Below are 14736 nucleotides of genomic sequence, written 5' to 3'. Positions count from 1 at the left end.
TGACTGTGACAGTGAGTAGGTCCGGAGACATGTTGCACATAACCCACTGAGTCAATGATGGCTCCGAAAGCCTTTTGGAGTGGGTCTGTGGACTTTTCCATGTGAATATTAAAGTCACCAAAAAAAAATCAATTATCTGCCAAGGCTCGATAGGAATTCAGGGAACTTAGTGAGGAACACTGTATACGGCCCAGGAGGCCTGTAAACAGTACCTATAAAAAAACTGATTGAGTAGGCTGCATAGATTTCCAGACTGGAAGCTCAAAAGACGAAAACGCAGTCATTTTTTTTTTGTAAATTGAAATTGGCTATCGTAAATGCTAGCAACGCCTATGCCTATGCGGGATGCACGGTGGATATGGTCACTAGTGTAACCAGGAGGAGAGGGCTCACACAGTCAATTCATCAGGCTTAAGCCATGTTTCAGTCAGGCCAATCACATCAAGATTATGATCAGTGATTAGTTCAATTACTATAACTGCCTTGGAAGTGAGGGATCTAACATTAAGTTGCCCTATTTTGAGATGTGAGATATCACAATCTCTTTCAATAATGACAGGAATGGAGCAGGTCTTTATTCCATTGAGATTGCTAAGGCGAACACCGCCATGTTTAGTTTTGCCCAACCTAGATCGAGGCACAGACACGGTCTCAGTGGGGATAGCTGAGCTGACTACACTGACTATGCTAGTGGCAGACTCCTCTAAGCTGGCAGGCTGGCTAACAGCCTGCTGCCTGGCCTGCACCCTATCTCATTATGGAGCTAGAGGAGTTAGAGCCCTGTCTATGTTCATGGATAAGATGAGAGCACCCCTCCAGCTACGACGGAGTCCATCACTCCTCAGCAGGCCAGGCTTGGTCCTGTTTGTGGGTGTCGTGTCTTTGGCATCATTTAACTGAAGACTTATTTTTATCAAATAAATTCTCTGTAATTATTATTACGTGATTAAACTAACTTAATCATGTAACTGTAATTAACTAGGAAGTCGGGGCACCAAGGAAAATATTCAGATTACAAAGTTATAATTTTCCTAATATAATTTTCAGATATTTTAATATCAATTAATTAATCAATTCTTATTGATGAATAATTCTTTACCTCACGTTAGTCTCATTCCAAACGTCGTCAATTGTTGGTTATCTGCAAGAACCCAGTCTTCACTATGAGTCATCCATACATCAATTGTCTCAATCATTTATTTATTAACTAACTAAATAATCACAGAAATGCACAAACAAACAAGTAGATATGGTTACAAGGAAATGATAGGGGAATGTGCCCTAGTGGGCTAAACCGGCATGGCGGCTTGTTGGACAAAGGGACTGAGAAGGGCGCGAAAGATAAAAGACAATTCAAAGTTGATAATTATAACAATTGAATTGTTAATCCTTTGCACATGAACGCTCACTCATTCGGGAATAATTGCAATCAATATATATATTTACGCTCAGTGTGTCGTCATGATCTCTGTTGTAGATCCGTGGGGCGACGCACAATTGGCATAGCGTCGTCCGGGTTAGGGAGGGTTCGGCCGGTAGGGAGGGTTTGGCCGGTAGGGATATCCTTGTCTCAGTATGTAAAAAATAAATAAAAAATAAAAAAAATGTAATAAAATGTATGCACTCTACTGTAAGTCGCTCTGGATAAGAGCGTCTGCTCTTGGCCGGTAGGGATATCCTTGTCTCAGTATGTAAAAATGTAATAAAATGTATGCACTCTACTGTAAGTTGCTCTGGATAAGAGCGTCTGCTAAATGACTAAAATTTAAAAAATGTAAAAAAATGTAAAGTTTGTTTCTGTTGGAGAGTTTGTCCGCCCTCTCGCCCTAGGGATAGTTCAGAGTAACATTCAGCAATGTTGTTATAGAATAGATGTTTCGGCGGTTGTCGGTCTTCACGTTCACGGGTACATAATTCCTAGCTGCAGACTAGTAATTAGTATCAAAGATTTGTTCTTATTCTGTCGGGAATTGATAGTCTCAGAGTTTAACCACGTGGTATGGTTAAGAATTCAGCAATCTACTCAAACCTTAGCCCTCTCTGTTATCGAGGTAAGCTGGTCTGGGCTCAAACCTTAGCCCTGTCGTAATTGAGGTAATCTTGGTCTGAAGATAAATTCCCAAGGTGGGGGTTATATTCAGAAGAGCAGAAAGGGGCTGTCCCATGACGCCAGATCAATGGCTGTGCTCATGGGGCGGGCCAATAATTTAGTTAAACTCCAAAGGGAATTGGAGTTTCCTTCATTAAACAGTTTATATTCACATTACATAATTTCACAAATAGTTTCATCATTCATTTTATACAACAATTAGATGCAAGCCTCATAACTGAGACTCTTGTATAAACAGGGTTATGGTAATGAGGCTGTATTGTCTCTCATGAGTTTCACAAACATTAAACGAAATGGACCAGTCGTAGCTGGATTCTTTCCCGACTGTGTACACCTTCTCCAAAACATGTACATTGTTCAGTCCTCAAGTTCTATGCTGGAGAAGAGGTTCCTTTGTTCTCTCTATGAAAACTCACTCTCTCTCTATACTGTCTGGCCATGAGGAAGAATCTCCTCCAGGAATTTACGACCTGAGATAACAGCAGCCTGGGTGTAGGAGAGAGAGAGGGGGGGAAGGCACGCTATACCCAAAGAGGGCCACGTCATGACATGGGTGAGTCCCAGAAAGAGGGCCAATTATCTACAAATTCTATCTTTTGGGAGGGGCAGAAAAGGGAATTTCAACCAGCAATTGAGTTGTGAGACTCTGCTGTAGAGTTCATCACTCCCCCTAACTAGGAGGGGGCCAGAGACAATTTTTCGATGCCGACACATCTTTCTAGCTGATTTACACGCTGAAGCTATGTTGTGCTTGGTGACCTCTGACTGTTCCATCCTAACATCGTTGGTGCCGACGTGGATAACAATAACCCTATACTCTCTACACTCGCCAGATTTAGCCTTAATCAGCACCATCATAATACCATGGGTAATGGAGTCGCCATTGACTAGGGTGTTCAATTTGCCAGAGCTAATGGTGGGAGGCGTCGGTGTCTCAGACCCCGTAAAGGGTGGAAGGAGAGACCGGAGAAGGCTCGGCCTCCGACTCCGACTCGTTGCTTACACAACTTCATTGGGATAGGGGGCAGTATTTTCACGTCCTGATGAAAAGCGTGCCCAAAGTAAACTGCCTGTTTCTCAGACCCAGAAGCTAGGATATGCATATAGATTTAGATAGAAAACATTCTAAAGTTTCTAAAACTGTTAAAATATGTCTGTGAGTATAACATAACTTATTTTGCTGGTGAAACCCCGAGGACAAACTGTCCAGGAAAAAAAATATTTGAGGTCACTGTGTTTTCAATTCGTTTTCTATGGGAAACTATATTTATAAGGAACCTGGTTGCAGTTCCTATGGCTTCCACTAGATGTCAACAGTCTTTAGAAATTGGTTGATGTTTTTCTTTTGAGAAATGAAGAAGTAGGGCTGTTCATTGTGAGTGTCAAGCCAAGTGGACTCTTCTGTGTTGCGCGCGTGAACTGGAGCTCGCTCCACGTTGTTTTTATCCGCTATTGAACACAGTATATTCCGTGTAAAATTGTATTGATTATTTACATTTTAGGATATCTAAGGTTGGATTAGGAAAGTTGTTTGAAGTGTTTGGACCAAGTTTATAGGTAACTTATTAGACACTTTGTAGTCATGTTGGGCTAGTTGGAACCGGTGTATATCAGAATCAAACGCGTCAAATATATGGACATTTTGGGGATATAAAGAAGGAATTTATTGAACAAAAGGACCATTTGTCATGTTTCTGGGACCTTTTGGAGTGCCAACAGAAGAAGATCTTCAAAGGTAAGGCATGAATTATATAATTATTTCTGACTTGTGTCGCACCTGCCTGGTTGAAATATGTTTTTCATGTGTTGGTATGCGGGGCGCTGTCCTCAGATAATCGCATGGTTTGCTTTCGCCGTAAAGCCTTTTTGAAATCTGACACAGCGGCTGGATTTACAACAAGTTAAGCTTTATTTTGATGTATTGCACTTATGATTTTATGAAAGTTAAATATTTCTAGTAATTTAATTTGAATTTGGCGCTCTGCAATTTCACCGGATGTTGTTGAGGTGGTCCCACTGATCTGAAAGAAGTTAATGGGGAGAACCGGTTGAAAGTTTATGTCGGCTGAATGAGCGACACCTGTTGAGGATTCCTACAGCATTTCCTTCCAGAAGCCATGAGAAAATTGTCCGGCTGTGGGGACTGTGCGAGGGGATTTATACTACTATCTGTATTTATTGGTGGCACAGACGCCGTTTCATCCTTTGCTACACTTAAATTACCCTTTCCTAACGATTGTGTCTGAAGCTGGGCTTGCAGCACGGCTATCCTCACAATAAGGCGATCGTTCTCCTGTATATTGTGATTACAGCGACTGCAATTAGAAGGCATAATGTTAATGTTACTACTTAGTTTCGGCTGGTGGAGGTCGTGTAGATCATGTCCAGATAAAGCTTCCGGGGTGAAAAATTGAATGAAAAAGTTGAGCGAGGGAAAAATAAAAAATATAAAACGATAATTAAAAAATAAAAACCATAAAGTTGGCAGGTAGCAAAGAAACGTGAGAAACAAACCACGCGGATATCCTACCAATGAGACATGAGGGATTGTATCGTCCTTATTTTTACCCAAACTTGGGGCTTTCCCCATCAGTGCTAAACCCAGCTATCCAGCCTGCTGGGATTTCCATTAATCAGATGGACAAGAAAAAGGAGTCTGGAAAAAAAGGAGGGAGGGTTATTCAACAACTATTGGTGTGACTTTTGTCATGTATACTGAACAACAATATAAACGCAACATGTAAAGTGTTGGCCATATTTCATCAGCTGAAATAAAAGATCCCAGAAATGTTCCATACTCACAAAAAGCTGATTTCTCTCAATTTTTTTGCAAAAATTTGTTTACATCCCTGTTAGTGAGCATTTCTCGTTTGCCAAAATAATCCATCCACCTGACAGGTGTGCATTTGCCAGTATGTCCAACCGGCCTCCCACCCGCGACTGTGTGTAGCCACGCCAGCCCAGGACCTACACATCCGGCTCCTTCATCTGCGGGATTGTCTGAGACCAACCACCCGGACAGCTGATGAAACTGAGCTGTATTTCTGTCTGTAATAAACCCTTTTGTGTGGAAAAACCTATTCTGATTGGCTGGGCCTGGGTCCCCAGTGGGTGGGCCTGGCTCTCAAGTGGTGGGCCTATGACCTCCCAGGACCACCCATGGTTGCGCCCCTGCGCAGTCATGTGAAATCCATAGACAATGGCCAAATTCATTAATTTCAATTTTTTCCTTATATGAATTGTAACTCAGTAAAATCGGTTACAATGTTGCGTTTATATTTTGTTCAGTACATATATAGTATATATATATCCTTTTGACATTTTGTTAACCAAATCTGGAATATTTGATGATTAAATGCTGACCCTTCTACCTCCCGATAGAATTCTCATCTGTTATCGTCACTGCTGTTTACATTTCCCCATTCTGGGACAGATACAATATTTCACCCCCCTTCAGCAAATCAGATCATGCCTCCATCCTGCTTCTCCTCACCTATAGGCAGAAATTGAAGCAGGAAGTGCCAGTGGTAAGAGCTGTTAAATGCTGGTCTGGCCAATCAGAATCTATGTTACGGGACTGTTTTGTTTCCGTGACCTGGGAAATGTTACACGTTGCCTCCGACACTAACATCATAGAGTACACAGACTCAGTTACGGGGCTCATCAGGTAATGCATAGAGGATGTTGTTCCAATAGTGAATGTTTGTACATATTCCAATCAAAACATTTTGGGTAAATGGCAACACAAAAGCATGGACCACCGCTTAACTCCAGCTTGGAATCCTGGAATATGGATGAATGAATACAAAAGTCCAGCTACAACCTCCGAAAATCTATTGAAGGCGCAAAAAGACCGCACAGGGACGAAGTGGAATCGTAATTCAACTGCTCCAATGCGAGACGCATTTGGCCGACTACAAACGATCCTGGATTATAAAGGGAAAAACAGCTGTGTGGCGAACACTGATGCTTCTCTCCCAGACGAGCTAAACCCTTTTTATGCTTGCTTCAAGATCCTCCTCTCGGTCTCTGTGGCCGACGTGAGTAAGACTTTTAAATGTGTGAAAACTCACAAAGCAGCCTGCCAAAATGGTAGGCCCACCTGCGTCCTCAGAGCATGCTCAGACCAACTGGCTGGAGTGTTTACGGACATATTCAACTTCTCTCTGTCCCAGTCTGTAATCCCCACATGGTTCAAGATCACCACCATTGTTCCTATTCACAGGCAAAAAAAGATAACCTACCAAATTGACTATTGCCCTGTACCACTCACTTCTGTCATCATGGAGTGCTTTGAGAGGCTGGTCAGGGCCCACAACTCCACCCTACCAGATACCTTGGACCCACTCTAGTTTGCATACTGCACCACATTGCACTGCATACTGCTCTATCCCACCTGGACAAGGGTAACACCTACAGTTGAAGTCGGAAGTTTACATACACTTACGTTGTAGTCATTAAAACTCGTTTTTCAACCACTCCACAAATTTCTTGTTAACAAACTATAGTTTTGCCAAGTCGGTTAGGACATCTACGTTGTGCATGACACAAGGAATTTTTCCAACAATTGTTTACAGACAGATTATTTCACTTATAATTCACTGTATCACAATTCCAGTGCGTCAGAAATGTACATACACTAAATTGACTGTGCCTTTAAACAGCTTGGAAAATTCCAGAAAATGATGTCATGGCTTTAGAAGCTTCTGATAGGCTAATTGACGTCATTTGAGTCAATTGGAGGTGTACCTGTGGATGTATTTCAAGGCCTACCTTCAAACTCAGTGCCTCTTTGCTTGACATCATAGGAAAGTAAAAAGAAATCAGCCAAGACTTCAGAAAAAATTGTAGACCTCCACAAGTTTGGTTCATCCTTGGGAGCAATTTCCAAACGCCTGAAGGTACCATGTTCATCTGTATAAACACCATGGGACCACGCAGCCGTCATACCGCTCAGGAAGGAGACGCTGTCTCTTAGAGATGAACCTACTTTGGTGCAAAAAGTGCAAATCAATCCCAGAACAACAGCAAAGGACCGTGTGAAGATGCTGGAGGAAACAGGTACAAAAGTATCTATATCCACAGTAAAACGAGTCCTATATCGACATAACCTGAAAGGCCGCTCAGCGGGGAAGAAGCCACTGCTCCAAAACCGCCATAAAAAAGCCAGACTACGGTTTGCAACTGCACAAAGATTGTACTTTTTGGAGAAATGTCCTCTGATCTGATGAAACAAAAATAGAACTGTTTGGCCATAATGACCATCGCTATGTTTGGGGGGGAAAGGGGGAGGCTTGCAAGCGAATAACATCATCCCAACAATGAAGCACAGGGGTGGCAGCATCATGTTGTGGGGGTGCTTTGCTTTAGGGGGGACTAGTGCACTTCACAAAATAGATGGAATCATGAGGCAGAAAATTATGTGGATATATTGAAGCAACATCCTCAGACATCAGTCAGGAAGTTAAAGCTTGGTCGCAAATGGGTCTTCCAAATGGACAATGACCCCAAGCATACTTCCAAAGTTGTGGCAAGATGGCTTAAAGACAACAAAGTCAAGGTATTGGAGTGGCCATCACAAAGCCCTGACCTCAATCCTAAAGAAAATGTGTGGGCAGAACTGAAAAAGTGTGTGCGAGCAAGGAGGCCTACAAACCTGACTCAGTTACACCAGCTCTGTCAGGAGTAATTGGCCAAAATTTACCCAACTTATTGTGGGAAACTTGTGGAATGCTTCCCGAAACGTTTGACCCAAGTTAAACAATTTAAAGGCAATTCTACCAAATACTAATTTGTGTTTGTAAAAACCTGACCCACTGGGAATGTGATGAAATAAATAAAAGCTGAAATAAATCATCTCTCTACTATTATTCTGACATTTCACATTCTTAAAATGAAGTGGAGATCCTAACTGACCTAAGACAGGGAATTTGTACTAGGATTAAATGTCAGGAATTGTGAAAAACGGAGTTTAAATGTATTTGGCTAAGGTGTATTTAAATGTGAGAACACTGACTACAGTTCAGGATTCATCACCATTGTTGCTCGTCACCAAGCTCAGGGCACTGGGTCTGAACACCACCCTCTGCATTTGGATGCTGGACTTCCTGACGGGCAGACCCCAGGTGGTGAGGGTAGGCAACAACACCTCTGCCACGCTGACTCTCAACACTGGGGCTCCCCAGGGTTGTGTGCTTAGTCCCCTCCTGTTCTCCCTGTTTACCCACAACTGTGTGACCAAATACGACAGCAACACCATCATCAAGTTTGCTAACAACACGACAGCGGTAGGTAGGCCAGATCAACGACAATAATGAGAAAGCCTACATGGAGGAAGTTAGAGCCCTGGAAGAGTGGCACCTGCTCAATAACTTCTCCCTTAATGCCAGCAAAACCAAGGAGGCCCCATCCACATCGACAGGGCTGCAGTGGAGAGGGTCAAGAACGTCAAGTTACACATTAAGTCATCACCTATGCCTTAATGTGGTCCCACCACACTGGCACAGTCGTTAAGAAAGCACAGCAGCACCTCTTCTCCCTCAGGCGGCTGAAGAGATTTGGCATGGCCCCTCCGATCCCCAGGAACTTTTACAGATGCACGATTGAGAGCATTCTGTCTGGCTGCATCACCGCTGGTTATAGCAACTGCACCACCCTCGACTGTAAGGCCCTACAGAGGGTGATCCGGACAGCCCAGTACATCCCCATATTTGCTGCTGGTGCTACTATTTATTATTTTTATCCTGCTACTCAGTTACTTTAACTTTAACCCACTTCAACCATCTCTTTCACTGATTGTTATTCATACTGATATTGTATATAGTATAGTGTACATTGCATTCGGAAAGTATTCAGACCCCTTGACTTTTCTACATTTTGTTACGTTACAGCCTTATTCTAAAATTGATTAAATTGTTATTTTCCTCATCAATCTACACACAATACCCCATAATAACATAGCAAAAAAAGCGTTTTAGAAAAAAAATTGCTAAAAAAATAAAATAGAAACTGAAATATCACATTTGAATAAGTATTGTAAGTACTCAGTACTTTGTTGAAGCCCCTTTGGCAGCGATTACAGCCCTGACTCTTCTTGGGTATGATGCTGCAAGCTTGGCACACCTGTATTTGGGGTGTTTCTCCCATTCTTCTCTGCAGATCCTCTCAAGCTCTGTCAGGTTGGATGGGGAGCATCGCTGCACAGCTGTTTTCAGGTTTCTCCAGAGATGTTTGATCGGGTTTAATTCCGGTCTCAGAGACTCCTGCGTTGTCTTGGCTGTGTGCTTAGAGTCGTTGTTCTGTTGGAAGCTGAACTTTCGCCCCAGTCTGAGGTCCTGAGCTCTCTGGAGCAGGGTTTAATCAAGGATCTCTCTGTACTTTGCTCCATTCATCCTTCCCTCAATCCTGACTGGTCTTCCAGTCCCTGGCACTGAAAAACAACCCCACAGCATGATGCTGCGACCACCATGCTTCACCTTAGGGATGGTGCCGGGTTTCCTCCAAATGTGACGCTTGGCATTCAGGGCAAAGAGTTCAATCTTGGTTTCATCAGACCAGAGAATCTTGTTTCTCATAGTCTGAGAGTCCTTTGGAGCTCTGTCAGAGTGACCATTGGATTCTTGGTCACCTCCCTGACCAAGGCCTTTCTCCCCCGATTGCTCAGTTTGGCCGGGAGGCCAGCTCTAGGAAGAGTCTTGGTGGTTTCAAACTTCTTCCATTTAAGAATGATGGAGGCCACTGTGTTCTTTGGGACCTTCAATGCTGCAGAAATGTTTTGGTACCGTTCCTCAGATCTGTGCCTCGACACAGTCCTGTCTCGGAGCTCTACGGACAATTCCTTCAACCTCATGGCTTGGTTTTGCTCTGACATGCACTGTTAACTGTGAGACCTTCTATATACAGGTGTGTGCCTTTCCAAATCATGTCCAATCAATTGAATTTACCACAGGTGGACTCCAATCAAGTTGTAGAAACATCTCAAGGATGGTCTAAGGAAACAGGATGCATCTGAGCTCAATTTTGAGTCTCATACCAAAGGGTCTGAATACTTATGTAAATAAGGTATTTCTGTTTTTAATTTTTAATACTTTTGCGTACATTTCAAAAAACCTGTTTATACTTAGTCATTATGGGGTGTAGATTGATGAGGAAATGTTTTTATTTAATACATTTTAGAATAAGGCTGTAACGTAACAAAACTTCCGATAGAAGTAACACCATTCTCCATTTACTGTAGTTTTCAAATTGATGAGCTTTTGATAAGAGTTAGGTAAAATGAGTAAGCCGTTTGGCTAGCCATGTGCAAATGACAGTATAGCGCCAAACCTACCGAGTTGATTTATGATTTTTAGAATGTTTTAATTATATGCCCATTTGTTTTTTACAATTTGTATCGTGTTAAATATTGGCCACAGCCACCATCAGTTGCACCCACATACATTTATAACTGTCGCGTCAGTGTTAGTTTCCTTACATTTTGCATCATTCCATTACATTGTTAGTTTATCTTTCTTTCCTCTGTCACATTTGTGTGGTTGTTCCTAAAGATTGCTAGCGATAGTGCATCATATTAGGCTAACGTTTCACAAGTTGTGCAATCATTTGGGACATATAGCCTCTTTGAATCATTATGGAACGCAGACCATATGTAGCAGTTTAAATCTGGAGCCTGGCGCACTGTTCACGATGACTGGACCGTTGTCATCATAGTTCCATGATTAGTGAGGATTATTAGGGTAGTTTTATATGACTACTGTTCAGCTCCTAATGTACACTTTTCTCACCTTCCAATATTTTATGGATTGAACAATTGAATATGGCAACTCGCAGGATGAATCAAACCACTGTGTTTTTGATTCACCAATATATATTGTTAGGCTCTCCAAACCTGTTTTTTATTATTCATAAATACCTTCCTAACCCTAAATAATATACAAGATCAAAATATTTTTGATCTACCAATTGGTGCTGAAAAGGAGACAAATATGCATGTATTTATATGATTTTCTTTCATTGATCCCTAATAATCTGAACCGCTCTCTCCTTATATTCTTGTGTGTTTGTCGAGAAAATCCAAATGAAAGGTTCACAAATTTAAAGGGATGGCTTTAGAAGAGCGTTTCCCAAATTCAGTCCTCGGGACCCCAAGTGGTGCACATTTTGAGGTTTTGCCTTAACACTACACTGTCACTTCCTGACCATAGAAAGCCTTTATTTTCTATGGTGGAGTAGGTCAGGGTGTGACTGGGGGTGTTCTAGTTTATTATTTCTATGTGTAGTCTAGTTTTTGTATTTCTATGTTGGCCTGGTATGGTTCCCAATCAGAGTCAGCTGTCTATCGTTGTCTCTGATTGGGGATCATATTTATTTTTATAATATGTTTATTATTTTCCAATAAAAATAAAGTAAAAAAGACAGCAATACAAACAATGACATTCATTGTACTGTTGAATGGGATGGCCAGTTTAGAGGACAAAACAAAAGTTAACTCACACATACACAAAATAAAACAAAATCCTATTAGGTGGTACATGTATAAGAAGACAGCATATAGTCATTACAAGCAGTGTAGTTCAGCCAAAAATAAATATTGAGTGGAGTACAGCACAGAGTAGCAGCAGATCGTCAGCCCAGTTATGAAGCGGGGCTAGACCATTTATCCAGTATCGGCTGCCATATTTTGTAAAACAATGGACTTCTATTGGAGGTGTTGTATCGAATCTTTTCCATATGTATTACATTCCCTAAATCCCGTAACCACATTTCAAAGGTAGGTACAGTCTCCAATTTCCAAAATTGCAATATGAGCCTTTTGGCTAATAGAGTACACAGAGAGACAGCTTTCCCTTCCTGGTTATTCCCATCAACTGTACCAAACAGAGCGATCAATGGGTCTGGGGCTAGAACTCTATCAAAGGCCTTAGATAAGTAATCAAAAATGAGAGCCCAGTAAGCATGTAATTTAGGGCATGTCCAGAATAAGTGGGTCAACGTCCCCTCATCCTGCTTGCACCTCTCACACAGTGGTGAGGTGTCCGGGAATATTTTATGCAGTTTTACTTTTGAGTAGTGTAACCTGTGTATCACCTTAAACTGTACAAGGTTGTGTCTGGCATTCACTGAACTGTGGTTTATATTCCTGAGAGCTTCTATCCAGTCCTCATTTGAGATTTCTGAACCAAGTTCTTGTTCCCAAGCCCTTTTAATGGTGTCTGTGGATACCTCTATGTGGGCCTGTAGCACATCATACAGTCTAGAGACCGACCCTTTTGAATGGGGTTTGACAAGTATCAAGCTATCTAATGTAGGACTATTGGGCTTAATGCCATACTGTGGGATATGTGTCCTTAAGAAATTCCTGATTTGGAGGTATCTGAAAAAATGTGTTGTTGGCATGTTGAACTTTGCCTGTAATTGTTGAAATGAAGCTAACTGACCATCTATGTATAAATTACCAATTGTTGTGAGCCCCTTCTCCCTCCACTGTGAAAACACCACATCATCCAATGCAGGGTGGAAAGCATGATTCAGGCTAATCGGGCTGTCTATGTAAACAGTGGGTATGTTAAGAAAATCCCTAATCTGTTTCCAGATCCTAAGCGTATGACAAATGACTGGATTGGAGTCATAAGTGGGTTTTTTCACATATGATGGGCTATTAACAAGTGCAGGGAGTGAGGAACGTTGACAGGAGGCCTGCTCGATCAAAAGCCATGAAGGCATATCCTTCTGTCTCATCGCAGGTAAACTTTCCCTCCAGAAAGACACAATGTTCAGATTAGCAGCCCAATAATACAGTTTGAAGTGAGGAAGGCCAAAGCCCCCCTCTATCTTGTACTTGCATAAATGCTTCTTTGAAATTCTGGCTGCCTTGTTATCCCATAAAAATGGAGTTACTATTGAATCCAGTTTCTTAAAATAGCTTTGTGGTATGAAATTGGGTAGACATTGGAAGAGGTAAAGAAACCTGGGTAGGACAACCATTTTAATAGCGTTTATACGACCAACCAAGGAAATAGGCAGAGTTTTCCAGAAATCTATATTTTGTTTAAGCTGATATATTTTCATGTCCCAATTCACTTTCAATAGCTGGTCAAGGTCTCTTGTCACTACAATGCCAAGGCTTGTGAACTTGTCCCTCACTGTTCTAAACGGGGTAGATTGCAGAAATTGCATATCCACAGGCCGTGATATTGGCATCAACTCACTTTTTTGCCAGTTTATCTTGTAGCCAGAGAAGGAGCCGAATGTGTTTATCAAGTTAAGTAATGGTGGAATAGAAGTTTTAGGCTTAGACAAAAACAAAAGAACATCGTCTGCATATAGGGAAATTTTGTGCTGTGTGTCTTTTATTTTAACAGAAGCTATATCGGCACATGCCCGAATGCGAGTAGCAAGGGGTTCCATGGCTATAGCGAAGAGAGCAGGCGAAATAGGGCACCCCTGTCGGCACCCCTTGAACAGGCGGAATGACTGCGACATTTCCTGATTGGTCACAACGGACGCCATTGGGTGTGCATAAATAATTCTTATCCAATTAATAAATTCCTTTCCAAATCCGAAATGCTCCAGAACCGACATCATATACTTCCACTCAATCTGATCAAACGCCTTCTCTGCATCAAGAGCTATTACCACTGCCTCAACTTTATGATCATGATACATTACGTTGAAAAGGCGTCTCAAATTGTAGTATATATGTCGGCCCGGGATAAAACCTGTCTGGTCAGGGTGTATGATGTCGGAAATATATTTTTTCAATCGGTTTGCCAATATCTTTGTCAACACCTTGTTTTCTATGGGGAGTAACGACACGGGGCGATACGACGACATCTCCATGGAATCTCTATCTTTTTTCAAGATCAGGGCTATTGTAGCCTCATACAGTGTTTGCGGGAGTTTGGTATTTTCTTTGGATTGTTGAAACATTCGCAGCATAAGTGGAGATAGACTAGCGCAGTACTTCTTATAGAATTCTATTACATATCCATCGGGCCCAGGGGCCTTGCTGTTTGGAAATTGTGCTATCGCTGTGTTAATTTCATCTAAGGTTATCCCTGCATCGAGTGCGGCAGCTGCCCCCCTGTCTAGTTTAGGAAGTTCACATTCAGCGAGAAAGCGTTCCATAGTTTGTGGATCAGTAGCATCGCATTTTGATTGGTATAGCTCTGAGTAAAACTGCGCAAAGCATTTATTAATGTCCTGCGGATCTGTTACTATTTTACCCTTCTTGTCTTTTATTTTGTGAATAGCTCTAGATGCTTGTACATGCCTTAGCTGTCTTGCTAATAATTTATGTGGTTTGTCCCCCAGTTCAAAATAACTTTGTTGCGTTCTAGCAAGTAAAGAGCCCACCCGTTTCGAAAGGATGGTATTGTATTCATACTTTAACTTTGTGATCTTCTCAAGGACTGTATACGAGGAATTTGTCCTAAAAACGTTCTCCTGTTCCCCTAACTCTCTTTCAATTTCTCTCAGCCTAGTATTGGCACGTTTCTTCCTCTCTGATGTATAAGAAATAATGTAACCTCTAATCACAGCCTTTAGAGATTCCCAAAGGGTGGAGTCGTCAACATCCCCCGTGTCGTTAGTACTGAGGAAAAAGGCAATCTGCTCCTTCAAATACT

This window comes from Salvelinus alpinus, chromosome 1 (assembly GCF_045679555.1).
Source record: "Salvelinus alpinus chromosome 1, SLU_Salpinus.1, whole genome shotgun sequence".
In the NCBI taxonomy this organism is placed as follows: domain Eukaryota; kingdom Metazoa; phylum Chordata; class Actinopteri; order Salmoniformes; family Salmonidae; genus Salvelinus; species Salvelinus alpinus.
This window is presented reverse-complemented; position numbering follows the sequence as displayed.